At 37.5% G+C, this 24325-nt stretch overlaps 1 protein-coding gene across 1 annotated transcript in view; it reads left to right on the top strand.

The window, feature by feature from the left end:
* Positions 1 to 2375: 2375 nt before the first annotated feature.
* Positions 2376 to 24325, top strand: part of LOC113419540 (contactin-3-like) — a 210520-nt gene continuing 188570 nt past the window's right edge. Inside the window, exon 1 of the mRNA XM_087954589.1 lies at positions 2376 to 3204. The gene's annotated coding sequence lies outside the window, so the exon portion shown is untranslated. The remainder of the gene's footprint in view (positions 3205 to 24325) is intronic.

The following is a 24325-nucleotide window of genomic DNA, read 5'->3' as shown; positions in this document are numbered from 1 at the left end:
TAGTTTCAATTAGCTTTGCCATTGTCTTCTTTCCAGGATTAAGAGTCTAAGGTCACCAAGTCTGCTTTGTTCCTAAGGTAGGACTAGAACAAAAAGTGTTTTGGTTTTTAGCTTGTTGCCTTAACCGCTACACCAAGATGGTTCTCATTGTAAATCTAACTCTACTTGATTTTAATTACAACTTTTAAACAATTGCTAATTGCTACTTTTTAAATCCTTATAGCCTGAATTATGTGCATTATTTTTTTCTAAATTACATACCTGAGAAACAGTTCTAATAATTCTGTGTGCAATACGGAGTATTATTTTTGACCCTTCATACTAGCATGGCACCAGGATATTTGAGGGATGTCTTTTCCCAATTATCTCTACACCAGGTCAAGTGGCTATGCTGACGGTTATGTTACAATTTCCATCACCAAAAGAGCTTCATCTGGTGGGATCCAGTTGATGTGCTTTTTTTGATGTGGCTCCCACCTTCTGGAATTTCATTACTCTTGAAGTGAGGTTCGTCCAATCTTTGTTAGCCTTCCAGAAAGCTCTTAAAAAATGTTTTTTCCATCAACCTTGAGTTGAGGAGCCTGCAAGGTAGTTGTATAAAATTAAGTAGATGTTGCTTTCTTTCAGTTTTGGGTTTTTATGTTTTAATTCTTTTATTCAATTTTAAAAGTTTGCCCTGTCCAGTCATGACCGACTCAAGAAAGCAGTGCTCATCTCTTATCTCAGCCTAGAAAGCCTATGTTGTCTGAGAGACACTTCCATCATCATGTCGCCTGCATGAAAATATGGACTAACCTTCCTTTCCCAAGTGGTACCTATTTATCAACTCACATTGCATGCTTTTGAACTGCTAGATTAGCAGGAGCTGGGCAAAAAAAAGGGAATTTGTCCTGTTGTGCGATGCTTGAGTGTCGAACCTAGGCTGTCAATTTTCCAATTCATAAACTCAGCATCTTTAACTTCTGAGCCATTGCATCAACCTTTATTTCACTTATATTTGTTTTTAAGATTGTTACATAGTTTTTAGCTCTTGTCATGCTGTATTTTGCTTAGAAACACCTTTTTTGTGTGAGACAGCGGCTATATAAATATGCTAAATAAAAATGTATAATTGATAAATGCATTTTGTTATACTGAATGGATTAAATAAATAAATAAGAAAATTGAAGAGTAAAATACTTAATGTAAGAGAAGTACACGGTAAGAAGCCAAAGAAAGAAATGAAAGAAAATGAAAGATAAATAGATATGCTGTTGTGATTATGAAACTAGAACAATGGAAAATGTTTCCATAGATCTGAATGGGGTGAGCTCCTGTTATTCTGAATCTATTTTTGTGGATCGGAGCAGAGGAAGACATGTGGGGAAGTGAAGGTGTATATTCAATTGTAAATGAAAGAACTAAATTTATTTTACAGAGCATCAGCTGTTCCTATCTAGATTGTTGTTTTTGTTTATGAAAGAAGGAATCCATATGTTGGTGACAGTTGCATGCAAGTAATAATAACAGAAGAACCAGAATGACTATGTGGGAAAAATGTACAATATTTTGAATGTGATTTGGGACAAAATATTATTGTGGTAGATAGTATGAACAGATTATTGCAAACCAGGTAAGATAATACAGGAAAAGTAATTGAGCCATTCAGATAACCAAGGATAAATAAGAACAGTTGACTATTTAATATCTGCTTTGAAAAAAGTCTAACATTAAGATTTTTAAAAGAAGTAAATACCTTCATATGAGCATATGGCAAATGAATGAATATAAAATGATTGAAGGAAAAATATAAGGATGGAGAATCTGAATAGGAGACAGATTTTTTGTATTGTGAATAAATAATAAAGAGGTATGGAAGCTGTGGAAAAAAGTAAAAGAAATAAGTTAAAATATTTGCAGAATACAATTGTTATATGGAAAAATGCAGACGATAATGTTCCATTGCCATGAATGAGAAATTAATGTAAGAAAATAAGATGTGAAAGTTGGTTCCAATTAAATGAACATATTTTAGTATCATGCAGACCGTAGTTAGGCTGATAGGAAATATTTAAAAAGGTATTTTGGTGGACTGATTTAAAATCTCTTAGGTAACGGAATGCTGAAATTAATGAGAATGTATAACATGGTTTGCCCTGAAAGGAGATGGTGTGACAGTTATGCGTGTTTGCAAAGGGTTCAGGGGTGGGGAAAAGGGAGGCAAATAGATACATGTTAATCAACAAACCGTCATATCAGTTGTGCAATATGCCATCATTTTGACGTCATCTTGGCTTGTTAAAGTTACTGGTGCGTGCAGTATGTATGTGTATTCCACAGAAGAGAAGGGCATAGAAAGGAAAGGTGCCTGTGTGGGAGAAAGGACAGGATGCAACCTATGAAAAATGCCTAGCACTTATTAAAGTAACTACAAAGATTCAGCCAACGGAGAAAGGCCCGTGGAAGAACTGCCAGGCTAGTCTCTTCAGAGGGAAGGAAGAACGCGCGCCTTGTTTCCCCTACCTACCCCAAATGCCACGGTCTGGAGTTGGGTTACCTACACGCACACGCGCGTAACGCGCTTCCTCCTCCTCTGTCAAATTTTGTTCGCGACAAGTGACACCACCTTGTGGAGGGGGGGCGGTTGGGGAGGCAAGGCACGTTGAGGGGCGGCGGCGGTCGCAAGACGGCGCGAAAAGAGAAGAACCCGAGCTAGACGGGCGGCGCGCAGCACAAAAGCCGGAGCTGCGCGAGGTGCATCTGGGAAGGCGGGCGCGCGAACGTGGGAGAGAAATTCCGGCGCGGCGCGAAAGCAGGTGCTTGCTCGCCCGCCCGCGCTCTCTCTAGCTCGCGGGTTTTGGAGGAGCTGGCTCTGCGCACTCCCGCCTCAGCCCCCGCTCGCCTTCCTTCCCGTCCGCGTCGCTTGTTAATCTGCCAGCACTGCACTGCTTGAGGGCTCCAGAAGAGACGGCGGGCGCTGGAAGGAAGAGCCGCCCGGATTATAAACCAGCCGCTGCCTTTTGCGTAGGGAAAGCAACGAAGACCCAGGCGAGCCCAGCCGGAGGAGAGCAGGTGGGCGGCGGGAAAGGAGCAGAAGGGCAGGCGGAGGAGAGCTGAGAAGGCAAACTTTTTCCGAAGGGGCGACCCCTAGTGGGGGGGCGCTGTCCGAACCCCGGTTTCATTTTGCGTCCTGCGGGAGTGAGCACCTTGCGGGGCTTTTTCTGGGTGAGTTGCATTGGTCGAGGGAGGGAAATCTAGGGCGAGGAAGGTAGTACGTTTTATCACATTCTTCTTCCCCCCTTCATAAACTTTGAAAGTAAAGTTTTTGGGGGAGGGGGCGCATTTATTATTTGTTTTAATTAATTAATTTGTTCGCGCTATTTGGGGGCTGCCAGTTCAGTCACTGGAGTTCAGAATGGGAGCGAAACGTTTTCCTTCCTGACCTTATGCGATCGGCACGTACAGGGCAAACCCCTGTAAAGCTGCATCTTTAAATTAAATGAGCTCAAGTTTTCTCTTCGCGGTATCTTTTCCTTTAGCCTGATCTTATTTCCAGGAGGACCTGCGAATGAGTTCGTTATGCCTTGAAACGAGCGAACCGTTTTGAATTCTCTCTCCCCTCCTCCCTCCCCCCTTTGGCTTCCGAAGCTCCCTTTTTTAATATTGCCAAGGGAAAATGAAGGCTACCTAATTCCGTTCAGCAAGAAGGAAAAGACTGCAAGAGTGGATCTTGGAGACAGCATCTGAATGCAGCATTACAGTATCTGCTCTTGCTTTCTTCTGTATTCTCCCCCTCTCTTGTCCTTACTTCATTATGTAAGAATAAATACCTGCAAAAACCAGATTCACCAAAGCTATATATTGTCTTGAAGGTACAGTAGGGAGAGTATAGTATGAGTCATATAAGAATGCCAGATATCGTGAGCAGATGTCAATTATAAATGTACAATGGCATTTTGTCACTAAATGCCTTAGTAATAAATCCCATGAAAGCCCCATGAGGTTGAGATCTTTTAATCAAATGTATGGTATAGTGCAAGTAATTTTACTTAATTGAAGGTGTAAGATTGGGGAGACTTTATCATTGGAGCCCATCAGGGGGCTGAAATGCTACCCTGTTGTAAACAATGAAGTCAGAAGGTTATGAATTTGAAGTGGTACTCTGTGCATGGTACATTATCTTTATTCTTGTAAATAATGGCCAGAGCGTAGGGAAACTTAGTTAACTTGAAACCATAATGTACAGAGGAGAATGTAACAACACAAAGAACCTTGATCATCTCTTGTTGCATTGTCAGCTTAAGCTCACCTAGAACAGAATGGGAGAATTCTCTCAAGTGTTTTTATCTTATCAGGAATTAGAAGTGAGAACTGTCCTTAGCCCATAGCATCACCTATGCATAAGAAATGCTTGCTTTATTTTAAAACTTTAAAAGTGACTTATAAGGGAATAATAGTTCCCTCATGGATGTTTTTTTTTAATTTTTATGATAAATAACAAGGTTGCATTATCAAGTACATTTTCTAAAAAACTTTTTAAAAAAATCCTCACTTCCCTATATACCCCATTTTGCTAGCATGAGTTATACAGGAGGAAAATGTTGCTCTGCTTCAATTCATTTTTAATGCTAGTTTACAGACAGAATCTCTTTTTTTGCTTTAGCTTGATTGAGCACTAGGGGTCACATGCTTTCTGCTGTTGATTAAAAAAATCCTTTTCATGAACTGTGACTTTATTTTGTTGAATACAGTTGGGAAGGTTTGAAAAAATGGATTTGCTAACACTTGTCAACAAGACAACTTGAGAGTAATTAACTTTGTTTCGTGTTTTGCCAGCTTTGGACAGGAATTGCCAATAACAAATTTGCTTCAGTAGTTTAGTATTTTTTTCATTCATTGCACAGTTTGTTAACAGTTTGTATAGTTTTCGGATGAATAGCTCCACTTACAATGTTCAGGAATCTTTCTCTGTGGTTTATTATTTGAGTCTTCAGCATATCCAGCAAGACATGTTTTTTTAAAGCCTTGTTTATTAGACCGGTTTTTTTTAAAAAAATATGGCTTTATCTGTTTGCTCATTTTTCTGCTGAATTCTGTTTTGTACTCTGCTACATTGCATTCTATATTTTGTTGCAATGGTAGATTAATTAGCAGTATTATGGATTTTTTTAAAAACTGCATTCAGTGGTTTTGAATAATTCATGTTTTCCTGGACTGGATCACAGTTGACTTTATATGGCATTTTGCTGCAATTTGTATTTAAATATATGGGAACAAGGCCCATTTAATTCAGAAGAGTTTATTTCTGGTTACCAAGTTTACCTCTATATACATAGACTGGCTTTAATCTCTATGCTGTTACTTGGAGGTAAAGTCTGCTGAATTGTATAGTACTATATTCAAAGTATATAGATTTGCACTACTGTAAATATTTTCCCATAGGTTGAGTATAGCTACAGTAACATTCCATTCTGATTTCTTCCCAAATTAGCAGATCCTGTTTTATATGCAGATAGTTCTAAATATAGTCTTTAACAATAGTAAAGAATTTCTGATTGGTAGCTTGCTTTGTTTGCATCCATGCAAAAAGTGCAAATGGAGCGGACCAGAATTTTGACTGTTCATATGGAAATTTCTCAGCTAGAAAACCCTCCATGAATTCCCATATATTCATGTAGACTTGCACATTGTAGATGTGATAATAAAATTCAATCTTCATTTGCTGCTCAAAGTTCCACTGATAGATAGATGGTTCTATAAATCTATTTAATAAATACCTGTATTATACTATTCTGTCCAAGGTTTATAGGCACTTTGGAAACTTGTTGACTGAGAGCATTGGACACAAGAGTTTCCACATAAGAATTATCTAAAATTATTACAAGAATTATTTCAAGAAGTAAGAATTTCTAATAAAGGTTCAATCTGTTTTTTATCACACTGCAAATAACATTTGTGGGTTTCCTGCAGATAGGTGTGAACATGTATTCTAAAGAAAGCTTGGCTTCAAATTCATTAAAAAAATAAGCTTTAAAAATAGTGCTTGACAGAAACTGAAGCTAGAATGTTAACTCAACCTGCAGGCAAATTATTAGTTATGTCTTAAAGTTGGGACACAACTACTGTGTTTCTCATATAATAAGGCTGGGTCTTATTTTTTTTTGAGCCCCGAAAAAATGGCTAGGCTGTCTTTTCGGGGGTGACTTAATTCCCCTCCCTTGCATCTTTGGGTGGGTGGCGACGGCTTGGATGTTGACCTCGGTGCTGGTGGGGCACTTTGTATCGGGGTCAATGCAGGCAGCACCATATCCAGGTGTGCAACATAAGTACTTCCTAATGGCAAGCCGCCCCACCATTCCCCCCCATTTTGCATGTTTTAATATAGGCCTTAATTTGGGGGGAGGGGCTTAATTTCATTTCATGCCTATAAAACATGCTGGGACTTCCTATTGGGGGAAGGCCATATTGTTGGAGAAACAGGGTAGACTTTGTAGTTTTTCAAAGTACAAATAAAGTGATTTAGGAAGACAGAAAGACTTTTTGGTATTTTCAGATCTGTTTCCATATGACTTATAGAGCACAGTTCTTATTTAGAAATATATAAGGCTTTAAATACTGCAATGTCAGGATACTTTCAATTAGCCTTGAGATTAGATAGCATATAGACTACATCTTGTGATTTTGTAAAACTAGGCACATTTCTGTGTGAGGAATAAAGTGAATGGCATATTAATCTTGCCACTCCCTCCACCGGTTCTGGAGCATCAGAAAATTATTTAAGAGAGATTGGGAAGCACGGGAGGCTCAATATTAAAGGAAAAGAGATAAGGTTTTGATGAAGACAATGATATTTCACCTGTCATTTTTTTTCAAGCTGTAGTAGTTTGAAAATCATAATTACATTGCTTTCCTTTCTCTAGAAACAAAAAAAGGTTTGAATTCTTATACCAAAACATGCATAATGAAATCTATTTCTGAATCCCATGGGATTGAACCCGAATAGAATTTGGAGTAGTCCATTGAGTGCTCTTTAATATTCCCCTTGTTAGGAGTAGCTGAATTTTGTTATATAAGTTGGATTGCTTTTCTTCCTAACTGTATTTGAACATATACATAAACCTTTATGGAATAGATTTATTAGATAAATCTGGCTGTAGATTAATTAATTAATCTCAACTAAATTTACATTGGATTTATGAAAAACACTATAGTTGAGACTAATTGATCTTTTTTTGGGTTACTCAGAAATATATGAAAAAACAAGTATCAATATTTATTTGTAAAATGAATGATCCACATCATTTTGCATGCATCAGTTTAATTTCTATGTATTTTTAATCAAGTTATTTTGCTTTGTTTGCATGAAATAAGTGTATATCAGCATTACATGCATGATTATGTAACTTATTGCCTATGGCTATCATAAAATGATTTGTTTCCTTCATATACTTCTGTATCTGTGAGCACTGAAAAATAATGCATGGTCAAATCTATATTACTTGTAGTCTTACTTGGAAAACTATTTTTTTTATCTGCTAATGTCTAAAAAAAATACATAGTTAACAGTTACATATAGATTACCTCTTGTTTCTGTCTGAAAAAAATTACAGATCTGTCTATTTTTCCATCCATCCATCCATCCATCCATCCATCCATCCATCCATCCATCCATCATCTATCATCTATCTATGCAACATCGCTGACAAGAACACATTTTCCAATTACTTCTTCCCCATAGCAACCATTCAGTGCTCAAAATTTATGCAAAAAATTGGAAATAACTGTTGAATGAAATATGCTGTAATTTAGATGAGTTTTGCTCAAAAGGCAATGCCTTTTTTTGAAGGTACATACATTCTAGTAAAGCACATGGAAGTGTACAATTTTATTTTGTTTGGTTTAGCCCATTTTTTTTCATAAAAATTCTTACCTAATTTAATTCATTTTCATGCTGACATTTTCTCTTCCAGGGCTATCCTTCTTTGATTGTAGAATCTGTAAGTTTAACAAGCATTCCTCTTCATCCAAGTCATTCATAAAAGTAATAAAATGTATCATGGCATTCTATTTAATATCACACTGTAATTTGAGGAGGAACCCAATCTTCTATATGCTCTTCTTATTCCTGTAATTTTGAAAATATGGCCACTGTCTTCTGGAACTTAGTCCAAAGAATTATACAAAGTTTTGAATATCATAGCCCTATCAAAGGAAAAATGGAAATACTTTGAAGAAAGATGAAATGCAATACAACAATTGGATTGGAGGATTAAAATAGGTTTTTCAAAATATTTTAAAAGTCCAGGAACAAAGATCAAACCACTTCATATAACTTCAGTATCAAAGGACTACCGTGTTTCTCCAACAATACGGCCTCCACCAATAGGAAGCCCCACCATGTTTTATTGGCATAAAATCAAATTAAGCCCCTCCCCCCAAATTAAGGCCCATATTAAACATGTGAAATGGGGGGGGGAATGGCAGGGGGGTTTGCCATTAGGAAGTACTTTTGTTGCATGCCCGGATATGGTGCTGCCTGCATTGGTGGGGCACTTCATATTGGGAGACCTTCCGCCACCATTGCTTTTCCTTCTCCCTGGACTCCCTGGACTCTCCGCTCATCCTGCCAGGCCAGGAGCCGTGCAGGCTGGGCAGAGTGGCTCGCTTTCCCAGCTCTGCCCAGCCCTCACGGCTCTGGCACGGCCCTGGCGGGATGAGCGGAGGGTCCGGCGGGGAGGCGCTCGCTGCCTTGGTGAGAGCTCTGCTGCCGGGAAGGAGGGCCCGCCTGTCAGCTGCGCTGGGTGCCCCAGGTGAAGCTCTTCGCGCTCTGCCTGGCACCAGGCAGGGATGGCGGCTGGGCGCTTCTCCCGAGGTGGGCCGATCCTGCGCTGCGGCCCCGGGAGATTCGCCTCCCCACGTGGGGTTGGTAGGGTGTCATTTTTAAAATAATTCGCTTTACCTTCGAAGGCAAAGGGAAGGCAGCGACAGGAGCGCCTGAAGCCAAGTGTCTCCTCAGGGCTCCGGTTGCAGGGAGGAGCCCTGACTGGCCGCACATGGCTGCACCAAATGCCACGGCGTTGCTCTAACGCCGCGGCAGCAAGGGAGAAGGGAGAGCAACGGTGGCGGAAGGTCTCCCGAACATCCAAGCTGTCGCCGCCTGCCCACCTGAGGATGTAAGGGGGAGAATTAAGTAAATACCCGAAAAGACGGCCTAGCCATTTTTTCGGGGGTCAAAAAAAAATAAGGCACGGCTTTATTTTGTGAGTAACACAGTAATAGTGGATTTAGATATAGATGCTCAGTTTCTGATAAAAATTTTATTTGTTTAAAGTTTTATTTCTTCAACTGCTAAATCAGATTTTGGAAGCATAAGAGAATTTGTAGTGCTTTGTTCATGTGCGTAATTTAAAACACTAGAAATATGTAACAAATACAACTGAGCACAGTTCATTTTTCCTTAGTATATGTAGAAAGTATTCTCTAGTTGTAGGCTTTTATATGTGTGTGTGTGTGTGTGTGTGTGTGTGTGTTTTCTTAAGTTTTCACGGGTACTTACATGTATGGTATTCAGCTTTGTTCGGGTATTTTCCCACGTCATTATAGTTGTGCTTTTAAAGTTGTAGCAACAAATATATATATTCTTGTATTTTGAGTGAACAGAATATTGTTTGAAAGGCCTTTTTATTTATTTTAAAGGATAAAGGATAAAATGTCCTATAGAATTTTAAGTGTTACTGAAAATTTCTTGGACTATCTTTAGGTGTGCACCATATTCATGTCTATATAGATACATTCTAAAACAATTGCTAAATGATATATTAAACTGCAAGAACGAAATGGAAAGCTTTTGATATTTAGTGGTTCAAAAAGTTGGTTCATCGATATTAGGGTAACTTAAGCAGCCCTTTAATGCTAATCAAAACCTGTGGCATTAACATAAAGAGACAATTCAGTACTTCCTAACAATAACACTTGATGGCACTCTTTGCAACAGTATCCCTTATTTAACAAATAATAAAGGACCTGTACTGTGTGGAGAGTTAGTTGATGGTAGTAACTCATGGTTGAATACAGTGACATATTTATTTTTATCCTGCCTTTATTATTTTTTTATAAATAACTCAAGATACTAGATTCTTTTTTATATATATAAAAGCACTGATTGAGAAATAATTTCAAATATGAAACTTTGTGTCGTGTTATTTTTTATGGGAGTTCAGCTCTGTCTGATGTGTTTATTATACATTTCTATATTTGTTAAATTTTGTTTTACAAAGGTTCCCTAAGCAGTTTATAAAACAAATAATAAAATCAATACAAAATTCCCTACTACATACATATACAAACTCATGAAATACATTTTTAATTAAAAAAATAACATTCAAAATTTGAGAAGATCTTGATTGCTATCCAAATGACAACATAATAGATATTAAGTTATTTTCCTCAAAATACAATTCTGCAGATGCTACTATTAGTGAAAGCTCTTTTCCTAGCATGTGAAGAAAAATGGCCATCAATTAGTTAAGCACAGGAAGACGTTGAGGTGAGAAAGAGTTTCAATATGTAGTTTTGGCATTGCACCCAAAGTTAGTATTGGTACTACCTTTGCTCTCTTTTACAATTGTAAATATTAATAAATGCATACCAACACTGTGTGTGAAACAAACCCAATCTGAGGAATTACAAGTCTGTATTTTTAAATCAATGAAGTACTTAAGCAGTCTTCAGAGGTATCATCACATATAATGCAGTAAATAAATCAACCTAGTATATTAATAGAATTATCATAGTTTTAACCAACATGTGTTTTTTTGCTAGAAACTGTGGCTAACCACAAGACTTTTAGAAGTCTTGTGGTTAGCCTTGATTACTGATAGAAGGCCTTGATTACTGATCTCTTGTTACAAAAATATGACGTCTTTTTTTTTGGAAGAAATGGAGACCAGAATGAGTCTTCCTCAGTAAACAAATGGGTCTATTTTGACTTTCTGTCAGTTAATCTTCAATTCCAAATAATTACTGTGAAAGCACAGGTAGTACTAATAGTCACAGACACCTTGGGTGCAATCCCAAAACAATTGGAACACCATTTGAACACTATCAGCATTGACAAATTCACCATCAGTCATGGAATATGAAGTTATAGAAAATGAACAAGTTAAATTGCTCTGTGACTTTAGAGTTCAAACAGACAGATGCCTACTACATATATACAGACTTGTCAGTTGTGGGTTAGAAAGACAAAAAAGTCTGGATAATGGACATGGTAGTACCTGGAGACAGCAGAATAGAAGAGAAAGAACTGGACAAGATCACAAAATACAAAGACAAATAGAAATAGAATGACTGTGGCAGAAGCAAGCAGAGGTGTGGTCTCAATAATAATAGGTGCCTTGAGTGCAATCCCCAAACAACTGGAACAACATGTGAATGCAATTGGCATTGATAAATCACCACCAGTCAATTGCAAAAGGTGGCTTTATTCAGAACAACTTTCATCCTGCAATGATTATCTGTAATACCACCAAATCCAGATCTGCCTATCCCAGTTCTTAGAAAGGACTCGATAGGTAGTCAAAAATGCCAAATCCAGTCTGAACATCTGGCTGACTGTACAGAGATCCATAATAGTAGTAGTAGTAGTGGCATGCTGTACTTAACAATTGTCGATAAGAAAGACAAAAAATAGTGGACAAGGCAGTACTTAGACATATCAAAGTAGAAGAAAGAGAACTGGTGGAGATAACAAAATAGAATGACCTGCAAATAAAAATAAAATTACTGTGACAAAGGAAAGCAAAAGTAGTACCAAAAGTAATAGATGCCTTGGGTACAATACCAAAACAACTGAAGCACCATTTGGACACCATTGGAATTGACAAAAATTAGTATCAATCAATTGCAAAAGGCAGCTTTACTCTGAAAACCTGCAACAATAACTTTAGCACCATTTAATTTCCACATTTGCCTATCCCAGGTCTTTGCCAAATGCCAGATCCATCTGGCTGACTGCAATGAACCATTTTTTTAAAAAAAAAACAAAAACCTAGGAATGTTATTGATAGCCTAGTTCCACATATTCAGATGACCTTTTTTCAGCATTTCTATGTAAAATATTAAAAAACAAATGTGATTTAGAAGATAATTCTATGGTATCTAATGATTTCAAATGCCATGGATTCAATTTAAGTTTTTTCTCCCAAACTCCCCTTGAAATCTAATATCTCTTTCAAGTGTGGAGAATTTTTTCAAAACAACTGAAATAAAAACGGAGGAGACATCACATAGAATTCAGCACTGATTTGTTTCCTTCTTCCTGCCTTTCACTTGCAGCGAAGTTATTTTGTATGTGTATATTCATTAGAATGATTATAAAAATTAATTTACTTGATGCAATATTTCAGCTTTTGTGCAATAGTGCAATATTAAGTGCAATATTTCAGCTTTCTTTTTCATTAAGTGCACAGAGTTTATAGAACTAGTGTTTCTAGTTCATAAAAATTCTAAAATGCAATTTGTGACTTGACATAGCAGCAAATATTCTGAACTGACATTTATTATCCTGAATTATGCATTTAATAGAAGTTGAGTAAATTATTCTTGGTTTTATATAATTGTGTTGGCTATTTATGATTAGATGGCCAGTGTACTTTTTATATTAATCAAATTTAATAAAATTGGCAAAGTAACAGAATGCTGTAACAACATTTATTGCTTGAAATGTAATCTTTCTGGGACTAAGGTTCTCTTCATATTTGATTATATTGATTTTTAAAATATATTTTATGTTTTCCTTTTTCATTACAGTTTGTAATACAAGGGCATTTTTTTCTCTGCTCTATTTCATAAATTGGTAATCTTGGTTGCAGAATCGAATTTCACTGTTTGAGTTGGACAGCTAAATAAATTTGTTTAATAAATGAATAAATAAATATTCTATTCTTTATATCCAGCTAAATATGAGCCAGCAGTATGCAGCAGCAGCCAAAAAAGCTAATGCATTAAGTTGCATTAACAGAGGGATACAATCAAGATCAAGTGAGGTACTAATACCACTCTATAAAGCCTTAGTAAGACCACACCTAGAGTACTGCATCCAGTTTTACTCACCACACTATAAAAAGATGTTGAGACTCTAGAAAAAGTACAGAGAAGAGTAACCAGGATGATTAGGGGACTGGAGACTAAAAAATATGAAGAACGTTACAGGAACTGGGCATGGCTAGTCTAGTGAAGAGAAAGACCAGCGGAGATATGATAGCAGTCTTCCAATATTTAAGGGGCTGCCACAGAGAGGAAGGGGTCAAGCTATTTTCTAAAGCGTCTATAGGCCAGACAAGGAATAATGGATGGAAATTGAACAAGGAGAGATTTAACGTGGAAATAAGGAGAAACTTTCTGACAGTGAGAACAATCAACCAATGGAACAGCTTGCCCTCAGAAGTTGTGGGAGCGCCATCACTTGAGACCTCCAAGAAGAAATAGGACTGCCATTTGTCAGAAATGGTGTAGGGTCTCCCGCTTGGGCGGGGGGTTGGACTAGATGACCTATAAGGTCCCTTCCAACTCTGATTATCTGTATCTGTACCTTCCAACTCTGATGATCTATTATCTGTTAAATAGTATAAGTAAATAAATGTTGTGCTGTCCCATGCAGAAACATTAATTTCTTCCCTTATCCCACTGGCTCAGTATTCTATATCAAATACTGATGTTCTTAGAAAATGAAACCTGAACAGATGAAATCTTAAAAGTCAGGTGAGTTTAAATTGATTTTAAAAAAACATTCAACTATAGGCTTATAAAATGTATGTAAGACATAATAAGTAAAATTCCCAAGCTATGTTATTTATGTTATTTGCAAAATTAACCTCACACATTTTAATTATTAATATGTTAATTGAATTGTGTATCATAAGCTTTTGAGGTTAGTAGCCTAAAATTTCTTGCTATCTATATTCTTGAGTGTCACACCAGACATCTTTTCCCTAGCCCAGCTATATGAGAGATTTCGGGCTCTTGCACCCTGTGTTACTTTTTGGCAAATTAATAGAAAAAAAAAAGAAATAAATTCTGTAGTACAATTTCTCGGTTCTGTAAATTTGACTGTGTAGCTAGAGAAATCAACTATTTTCCTCCTCCCTTTGGGGAGCTTGATTAATCTCACAAGACATAAATAAAATCAATTTTTACTTTAAAAATATAAAAAGACAAAATTAAATGAAATCCCTTTGGGGCTTTAAGTATTCACAAGGAGTTATTTATTGGCAAAGGACATAAAAACAACAGTTGTTCAAATCATAACTTAAAAGGATCTTCTATTGAAGAAAACATAAGGTGCTGTGCAAACAAAAAAAATATGCTAATCTGCTCCTAATTTAGAGGTGTCTCTGCAGTAAAGAGGATCTATATTGCAGAAAATGCACATGTACTAAGCTTGTATATATAAGATAAATCTTACTGACAGTATTCAGCTCTAATACAAAAAATATTCCTTGTAACATTAATTTTAAACAATGTTTCTAAACATTTTTATCAATCATTTAAATCAGGGCCTCCCAGTCTGCAGGCAATGGCCTACTACTGAGTTTTGAGCCATTCATAACCAGTCTGCTAACTGGTGGGTGAACGCATGTATACATCCCCATTTGAGTGAGCAGTGACCAAACGTGTGTTTGCACGAGTGGTGCACGAGTGGTGCACGAGTGGTGGGTGCATGTGCCTGCCGCTTGTGCAAATGGAGCTGCGTGTGCGTGCTTGTCCACAAGGCCAAGCCTTAAGAACAAATGCATACAAAGCCAGAATAGAAAAGACAGAAACAGATAACAAATGCTAACTCTGCAAAGAAACTGAAGAAACAGTGAACTACCCAGCTAGCTGCTGCAAGTTTACATAGATTGACTACAAACAACAGCATGACAAAGTAGCAGCAATGGTGCATTAGAATATCTGCAAGAAATACCATTTGTCTACAAGCAACAACTGATGGAATCACAACATAGACAAAGTAATAGAAAATGAAAATGAAAAGGCTAAAATGTTCTGAGATGCTAGAATTCAAACAAACAAGCCTCTGCCACATAATATATTTGTCAATAGGAAAGACCAAAAAAAATCTGGATAGTGCATGTGGAGATAGCAGAATAGATGACAAAGAACTGCAAACTGAAATAAATTAACTAAGATAAAAGAAATCAAATATGGTACCATCAATAATAGGCACCTTGGGTGCAATCCCAAAGCATTTGGAAAACCACTTCAATACTAGTGACAAAATCACTATCAGTCAATTGGAAAAGGCAACTTTACTTGGAACAACATACATCCTAATCAATTAGGAATTAATACCATCAGACATGAACATCTGCCTATACCAAATTCTTCAGTAAGTGAATACAAATACAGTCTATTCACCTGGTTGACTGTGTGACAAACCATAACAATAATGATTTATTAATCATTTATTTAGGTTATTAATATGTTTAACATCTGTTTGGAATCACTGGATGAAGTCATCTGTCAATTTAGTCATTAATATGCAGAACATATTCAGTGGTAAATCTTTTTTTTTAATAAATTTTTTATTTTTCAATAAACAAACATACACAAACAAAACACAAAACATAAAAACATAAAACTTTTTAGAAAGCGGACTAATCCCGGGTTACATCTTTTTTATATAGACATAAATCAAATTCATGCTCACATTATATACCATTTCATATCTTATTTATCATTCTACATTTTCTATATAGCTTCTTCCCTCTTTTCACTCTCTTAATTCTATCTTATTTATTTCATCTCAATTTAAATCATTATACTTGTATCATTTGTCTGTTCTGTTTCAATTATCTATTATCTTTTCTCATTAACACAAAATTTCTCCTGTAATCACTGATTGAAGTATGATGCCTTTATATCTTTCCCCTAAATTTAACACTTAAAATAATATATAGTTTTCATTCTGATTCTGCTTAGTACATTCTAAAGCTACGTACTATATTTTAAAATAAGAAAATAATAAGTTTATAATATAATTAAAACAATAATCCACAGCAAATTAAACTCTATCATTAAATCTTAAGCATTTTACACATTCCTTTTAATATTTTATCCCATTTTATAATCATATAGTATTCCAGTTTTCTAACATTATTTCAAATACAAATACAACAATACAGTCTTATGTACTTTGCAGAATCTCTTTTAAAATTATATTTTTACCCATTATCTCTGAATAAATCCTGTTTCTTTACATCTTGTTTCAAACCTTTGTAACTTCTCTTCCTTTCCCCCCCTCCTTTCTTCTCCAATCTAACCTTTTTACCCCCCTCCCCAGTCTCTTGATCTTCACCCTCTTAATCTCCACCCTCTTCTGTATTCCTCTTTTCTGTTGCTTTCTGACATTATATTGATTTTTCACCTTATTTTTCCCTTTTTTGGTTGTTTTTTTAAGTCTTAAATTCTCCATTCTCTTTCCCCTCTTTCCCCTTTCTTCCCCAATTAAAGTTGTTTGTTCATTAAATATGGCTTCTTCTTCTTCATCCCACTCTTCTTGTTCTTGTAATTGCTGATAGGTAGAAATCGCCATTTCTAAAAAATGAAAAACAGATCCAGAAGAGCCCTTCCCTTCTTGTTCCTCTTCTTTTAGCTTTTTAAATTCCATTTTCAATTCATCAACAAGTAATGCCATAGTGAAAAAGGTTTTTAAAACAGCCCAAAAGTTTTTAGTCTTTCAAATAATAATTTCCAAAGGTCCCAAAATCACCAAGCAATCCAAATACACACAGTCTGTTTCATTTAGCACTTTCTTCTTTTTATACTTTCTCTTCCTGGGGTACAGTTCAATTGCAAAGTTCCAAAATGTATCTTTTAGAAGTCTTGTTACATTTTAACTCTAATGTTATAAGTTCCAAGCAGCCTCCTCCAGCAAGAATCTTAATGTTAATTCTTTTCCTCTCCCTTCCCACTTATAGCAAAGAGTAATTTTTCTTTTTCAATGCTCAGAAATCTTTCATGTCCCCTTGGCTTTAACTTTCAGATTTAATTACCTGCTAGTGCCAGAACGGGTTTTTCCGATTTCCATCTGCTATCACCGTAAGGAAGGAGAGTGAGAAAAAACAAACTTTCCCTTTTAACTTTCATCCGCTGCTTTTCCCAATCTTCTTCGGGAACGATGTATCTTTAACAAAATTTAAATTCCAGGGTATTTAAATGCTACTTATTATCGCGGTCAGCCAGAACTTTCACTTTTTCAGCTTCCTCCTGCACATTCTTGTCCGGATGCAAAGCTTCTTTGTGGCGGCCATTGCTGACCGCCGCTCCACCGCCTTCGGAAAAGGGAGTTGAGCCAGCTGAGGAGGGGGGTTGTGATTCCCCCAGACCCCTGCTGGATCTCCCCTATCTTCAGTTATCTCTATGGGATAACTATTAGCCCCCAAATCCGGCTGGATCGGGGGCACTCCAGCGGCGAGCGCAGCAGAAACCGCGCACGATCGCGGATTCCTGCTGCCGCCGAAGCTTTGCAAACCGGAAGATTCAGTGGTAAATCTTAATCCAGGCTGCCCCGGTGACACTGTTAATGCCTAGACCCAATACTTGGAGGCTGCTTGGTTATGGATGATGAGGAAAAGACTGGGTGAGATGGGATTTTTTTTTTTAACCCTTGGTCTTCAGTGCAGATACTGTGCAACTTGGGCCTTTTTCTAGACTTACAACTGCTAATGAAAGAGATAGTCATTTATATCCTAGACACCCAACAGTTGAACTATTCCAGGGACCTCCTCATGACTTTCCTCCAATCTGTAAGGCTAGGAAAATAGTTAAAAAATAGTTAAGGATATTCTGACAAATTTTTCCCAGTGTTGGTATCAGGTTTGCAGATGTATAATTTCCGGAGTCGTCCTCCTTCCATGTTTCAAAGACAGGGTCAGTAATTAAGACTTAGAAGAGCTCATTTTGGAATAAAAATGGAAAGTGAAAATTATGAGTTAACATCAGCTATTAAGTAGATAAACATAGTATCAACCACCATGCATAGTAAACATATAATTAAATAGCAAATTAATGAAGATAAGCGGGTTCTTTATTATTTAGAAAGAAAACTTAATAAAATATATTTGTTTCCTAAAACATTTGCCTACCTAGACTTAAAACACATACCACTTTAATCTGAAAGAATGCAAAAAATAAATATTAGAAACATCTTCAATCTAAGGGCATTTGAATGTGTTGGCTCACATGAATGAAAGTATAAATGAAATGTTCTTATCCATAATTAGTCAACAGAGGCTAAGTTTGGACAGATGGGAAGAAAATGAAGCTGAAGTAATTTTATAATATTATGTACAAAAGGATTTGAACATTTCCTAAAGACCTAGAATCACATCTTCCCTTTTCTGGGAAACACTACAGTATATCAAAGTTTAGTACATATGTCATAGGTATGTATGCATGTGTGCGTGTGTGTATGTATACACACACTCACGACGTATCTATTGCACCATAATGATTTCATTATCTGACTTTTTTCCAACTACTTTCACATTGTATTTCTGATACCCTGGTAGGTTGAATATGTCAAAAAAATCATTGAGGCCATGACCTAAGAATCTGTAAATAGATTTAAATTGTACCATATCTAATATTTTTGTATTTTTGATACTGCTGACAAAGATTGTCAAGTTTAACAAAATCAAATTTAAATGTATCAACTATCCCCCATATTGTCACCAGGAAAACTAGCAAAGGGAAATTTATTTCCGTAAAGAGCATATTGAGTCAGTATTTAGTAGGACAAAAATATTAAACAAGTGTTACTGATAGCTGCTAGGTAAGAAGTGACTTAATGAGAATAAATTGTTACATATGACTGAGTAGGATGTAGATGTAGAAGATGAGTCACTGTCACATCATAAGAATTCTTAGTGTAAAATGAAATATGCATGTATATCGGCAGGTGTTTTAATATGAGGTCAAAAGAGATTATTTTTCAATCTGCATTTTATATGTTTTAGAAAATGGAGTTTTGAAATTGGATCAACTCTCAGTGAAGTGTCCTGGATGACCTTGGGATAATGGTGACCTTTAAGGTTGAGATATTTACCATAGAAATTTAATGAGAAATATGAAGACATAAAATAAATCTCTTATTTACTATTCTGACCTCTTTTGTTTTTTTACTTCAAAAATGATTATTTCCTCATTGTAAAAATAAAACTTACGAAAGAAAAGTGAAGCTGTAAAGAACAGCAGTATATTTGTTGATCACAATTGTTGCAGATCACTTAGAATAGGAGTCCCTAACAATCAGACCTGTGATTTCTGCCAATTCTGGAGCTTCAGACTGAAGGAAGGTGATATGAAATTATGTATAACAGTGAAAACCAGTAAGATTCTTTGTAAGGGTTAAGGGGCAAAATAAATGCCATAATCCTTGAAGAGAATTCAGACATCCAATTTATACTTTAAAACCTCCCAGAAGTGGGATTAATTTTTTATTTTTTTGCAGGATGAAAGGAGTTTCTGAGGTCTCTGTAAGACTTAAAGGAATTGTTTGCCTTTCAGCTCTACTTTTTCCAAAATTATTACAATTTTGATCCACTTTGGCTGCATGATCAGTACTTGGGAGATACATGCAAATTGCAGCGTCATACAGGTAGCCATTTTTTGCCTCCTGGGCCTCAAGGAAGCCTCCTAGGAGACCATTTCTGCTCCCAGGAGGCTTCCCTGAGGCCCAGGAGACCAAAAACAGAGTGCAGAGGACACACAGATCCCCCACGCTCCATTTTTTTTTTTTTTTTGCCTCCTGGGCCTCAGGGAAGCCTCCTGGGCAAAGCAATAAGACAGCAAAGGTATCCCAGCACAGCTTATTATTGGGAGGAAAAAAAAAAGAAAGAAATACCGGTTCGCCTGAACCAGGCTGAACCGGTAGAATACCACCACGGATTCTACTGCTACAGTATGGTGCCTGCCACTGTCCTCAGCTGCTTTTTTTGTCTTTGAAAGCAAGCAGAGAGCCATGGAAGATAGACCTGCCACCATGGATGTTGGTGGCAGGTCTTGGTAGAAACTGCTGCAGACAAAGGGTCTCCCCTGGACTTTTGCATTCAGGGGCAGGAGGGTCTGAAGCAGGTCTGCAATAAGCCCTTCTTGTGGGACAGGTTATCAGTAGGACCCCTGGCTGGTTATTCAGGATGTCCACAAGGGCAGAGATGAGCAGAGGCAGGTCTCACAGAGAAGGAGAATTTGTCTGCAGGACACCAGAGTGGTCATACAGTAAATGCGGGTTGATTGCCAAGGGCCAAAATTTTGATCATGTGACAGTGAAGATGCTGCTATGGCTGTAACTTTGAGGACTTGTCATAATGCCATCATAACAATGCCATCATAACATTGAATAAATTGATGTAACTACTGTTCAGCAACAACCACTCATAAATAGGAAGCAATGTGTTCTTTTGATTTTGAACAACTAGAAATACTTGCTCTAGAGCAGGTCTGAGGGCCAAATGTAGCCCCTCATCTCTCTTTTTAAATGGGTGGCAGATTGCCAGGCTGGAACTCAGCTGAGCTCCCCAGGGATAGAGATATGGCATCCTGGACAATGGCAGCCTATTTGTGGCCTCTTGCTGGTGAGCCAGGCTCTGTAGTGGCTGCCTCACTCTTTGATCTTCATACCTGTCAGCTTAACTTCACTTCAGATCAGCTTTAGACTTGTCCATGGAGGAGAGTGGGATTTGGCTATTTTGAGAAAATTTTTTTTTGCTCTTAAGAGACTGCTAGTTCAGGAAATTTAATAATCTATAAAACACTTTGGTCATATTGGAGTCGATTCCAACTAATTCTCCAGAGGGGATTTTTATTATGAATAAACGTCTCCAGAATTCTTAAGAGTTAAATTAAATATTGGGTACACTTATATACAAAAACACTTTTTCTCTGATTCCTCTACCCAATCCAAGTTTTGATATTCAATTTCCATGGTGTTATAAAAGAAGGAGAAACATGGAAATAAATTACTGAAATTGTTCCTTTTGCTGGTATAAATAGATATACCATAAATGCCTTATCAAGAGGTTAACAACTTCATGCAGTTAAAAATGTTGCTCTGGCTTTCTTTAGGGCTATTAAAATCTTAACCTTTCAGAATTTAATAAGAAATTGAGTTCTCAGTAAGCCATGTAGTTATCCACTTCTGCTTCAGAAAAAAAACTTGTCCTTATCTCGGCTTATGTAGCTTGGTGCAGAGTTTAATATAAAAATCAGCCTTAAAAGAATATTTTTATATTGATTTTTTTGTATACATGAACAATGAAATTCATGATTTTTTACTATTATATAGACAAGAGAAGACATATATGTATGTATGTGTACAGGGGTGGGCTTCAAAAATTGTAGCAAAAGTTCTCTGCCCGATTGCTGGGTGGGTGTGGCCTAGTCAGCCTCCTGCACCACAGCCGGGGGAGGGGGCGTTTTTGCCCTCCCTACACTTCGGAGGCTTTCCTCAAGCCTCTGGGAGTGTGAAAATGGCCTCCCTGGCTCCGGAGACTCTGGAAGCCAAAAATGGGCCCATTTCCAGACTTTCCAAAGTTCCAGGAGGCCTGTTTTTCACCCTCCCCAAACCTCGGTGCTACACTTACCTGCATCCAAAATGGGCTGTGTGGGGACTCCTGGGAAGGGAGGGGTGGGTGGGCCAGCCAGGGGTGGCATTTGGGGGTTCTTCAAACTGCACAAAATCTTAGCTAGGTTCTCTCCCAAACCCCAGAGAACCCCCAGCCGCCCACCTCTGTATATGTACATGTGTATTAAATTGAATAGATCCCAAAACACCCCCAAAACGACCTTAAAAAGCCCCCCAAATGGCCCCAAACCCTGAAAAACAGCCCCAAAACAGCCAGCAGGAGACCATGGAACGAGGGTGAAAACAAGGCACAGAGTGGCCGTGCGTGGACCCCTCATTTTGGCCAGAAGGGTGCTGCAGGAGGCATCTGTCCTGCCCTACCCAGCTTTTCTCCTAGCCCATGGGGGAGAGCTACAATGCTGATCTGGCCCACGAAATCCAGTTTGAGTACCGCTGGTCTTCATCATAGTGCAACTGCCTCAAAGGACATACGGTATGTTAGGAAATCAGTAGACTTCCTTGAGCAGTTGGTTGACCACTATGAGAACAGACTGCTGGACTAGACTGCCTATGGGTCCAATCTTGCAGGGAACTGCTTATGTTCTGCTCATGCTCCACGCCAGATTATGTGCGTAATTTTATAGATTATTTTAATTGGAAAAATAATAGTCAAGTTGCAAAATAAAACACTAAATTACTCTATAATCTTTATTTTGAAAAATGCATTTAGGCCCCATGTAGTCTATAGAGTATGCTTGGAAAATAGAAATGTGTGATGTGTTTTATTAGTTTATAGGTATGCTACTCATCCTGTGGTTGAGGCAGTAGTTAAGATGTGTGTGATAATAGCATGAAGAGTGAAGATGAACTTTATAAATTTACTTTTTGATTTTGAAGTGGCTAATGCTACAATGACAAATTTTGGAAATAGTTGCATCCCTCATCTCTTCTCTCCAGTGCACATTTATTTTTTATTTTTTCATAAAAGTGAGAGCTGGAAATAAAGGAGAAAGCTCCAGTGCATCAATGAGCTTATTTTTCAAACTAAAAGATACTCAGCTGTGGGTAGTTTAAAAAAAAAGATAGTAACAAAAAATTGCCAAGATTTTAACTAGTGACCTTCTGAATGTCAGGCAAGGGTTAGAAACATGCTGTTGAGATATTAATGCTAATAGAAGCTAAACCTGAGATTGGAGTGCATCAGCGCGGTGACTCAGATGACGGAATTTTTACTGCTGCCTGCAGTAGCCAAGTGATGAAATAGAGATTTGCCTAGAAGGAGCATAAATCAGAGAACAACTTTTGCAGGCACTGTTACGATATGTACAGAATAACCCTTGAGTAACAAGAATATGCACATGGAAACGTTTATGAGAATAGTTATGAATAATTATTCAGCCGCACACAGATATACTAAATTGAGTTAAAGTTTACTTTAAGAAATAGCACAGTCCAATAAATGGTCCAGGTCATATACGTTTAACATTCCAAAGAATATCCAATTACAAAGTCTTCTTACTGGTTGCCTTTGTTATTTACAGTAAACAAAGATATCAAAGTATAAACAGCATAAATAAAACCTTAGATAGCAACAGAATGTCAGAGATACAGAATGTCAGAGAGAGCAAGCCATGATCTCTAGCTCCCTCTTATGGCAATTCGCAACACAACTAACCAATCAGAATATAGTACAAATCAATACAGTGACTTTGTCTTAAAGCTACAAACATACACCGTTGGTTTATATATTGCCAACCCAACTAATCGGTGGACAGATTCCTAACATTCTCCCCTTTGGGGTGGTCAATATTTAATACATTACATCTTTAAACCATAATTCTCACAACACTCTTTATGCTTAATTGCATCTTGAGCTTTCGGGAAATGATCTGCAATATTATGTTCAGTCATGCAGTATTCTAATTGAATTAATTTATTTTTATACACTGTCCAACATTCACATATCTCAAATCAGTATGTTTAGACCATGTTTTAACAGCTAAATTAGTAGCCATACTAATTGCAGATTGATTGTCTTCATAATCAATAAACAGATCACCTACAGTAATTCCAATATCCTTCAACAATTGTTTATAATATATCAACTCTGTGATATTAAAGATAAACATGAGAATTCCGCTTCCATAGTGGATAAACTATTCTCCGTAGAACTGCTGCGAGCATCCAGAGAGTGAGTGGGAGGTGCTTCAGTCCTTCCTTCTCACAGGCTGAGTTATAATTGAAGAACGCTCCTCCTTCCTCCACGTGGCTCCTCCATGCGTTCTCCCCGTTTTCACTCAGCCTTCGAGAAAGCAGGCAGCGATCTCTTGTTCCTTGGCCGTTTTTCAGAGTTTTTGCTTCTAAGTGTTCAGGTTTGCCTTTATTCCTTTCCTCCTTGTCCCTGCGTTGATAGTGTGCTCTTAAATTTAATTGGTGAGGCGTTTTTTTGCCTGTAGGAAGGGGTTTAAGGGCTCGGAGCTTTACTTCGCCCCCCACCCCTCTTCTCTTTCTCTGCATTTCCGAGCGTGCCTTTATCCAGCCGCTTGTCTCCGTGCCTTGATTTATTGCACTATTATCATTCCCCCCCTAGAACGCTTTAGAGGAAGCAACGCTTCCTCTCCCAGCCCTGGCTTTTCGTTGTTCCTGATTGCCTGGTAAGCGAATAGGGCTGGTGCGCCTCTGATTGCCTCGCGTCGTGCCGGGCGGCCATTTTGGAACCGC

The sequence above is a fragment of the Notechis scutatus genome, chromosome 2 (assembly GCF_049901735.1).
Source record: "Notechis scutatus isolate UNSWTSFEM ecotype Mainland chromosome 2, rNotScu1.2, whole genome shotgun sequence".
NCBI lineage: Eukaryota > Metazoa > Chordata > Lepidosauria > Squamata > Elapidae > Notechis > Notechis scutatus.
The sequence above is the reverse complement of the archived record's forward strand: the minus strand, read 5'-3'. Positions and strand labels throughout refer to the sequence as shown.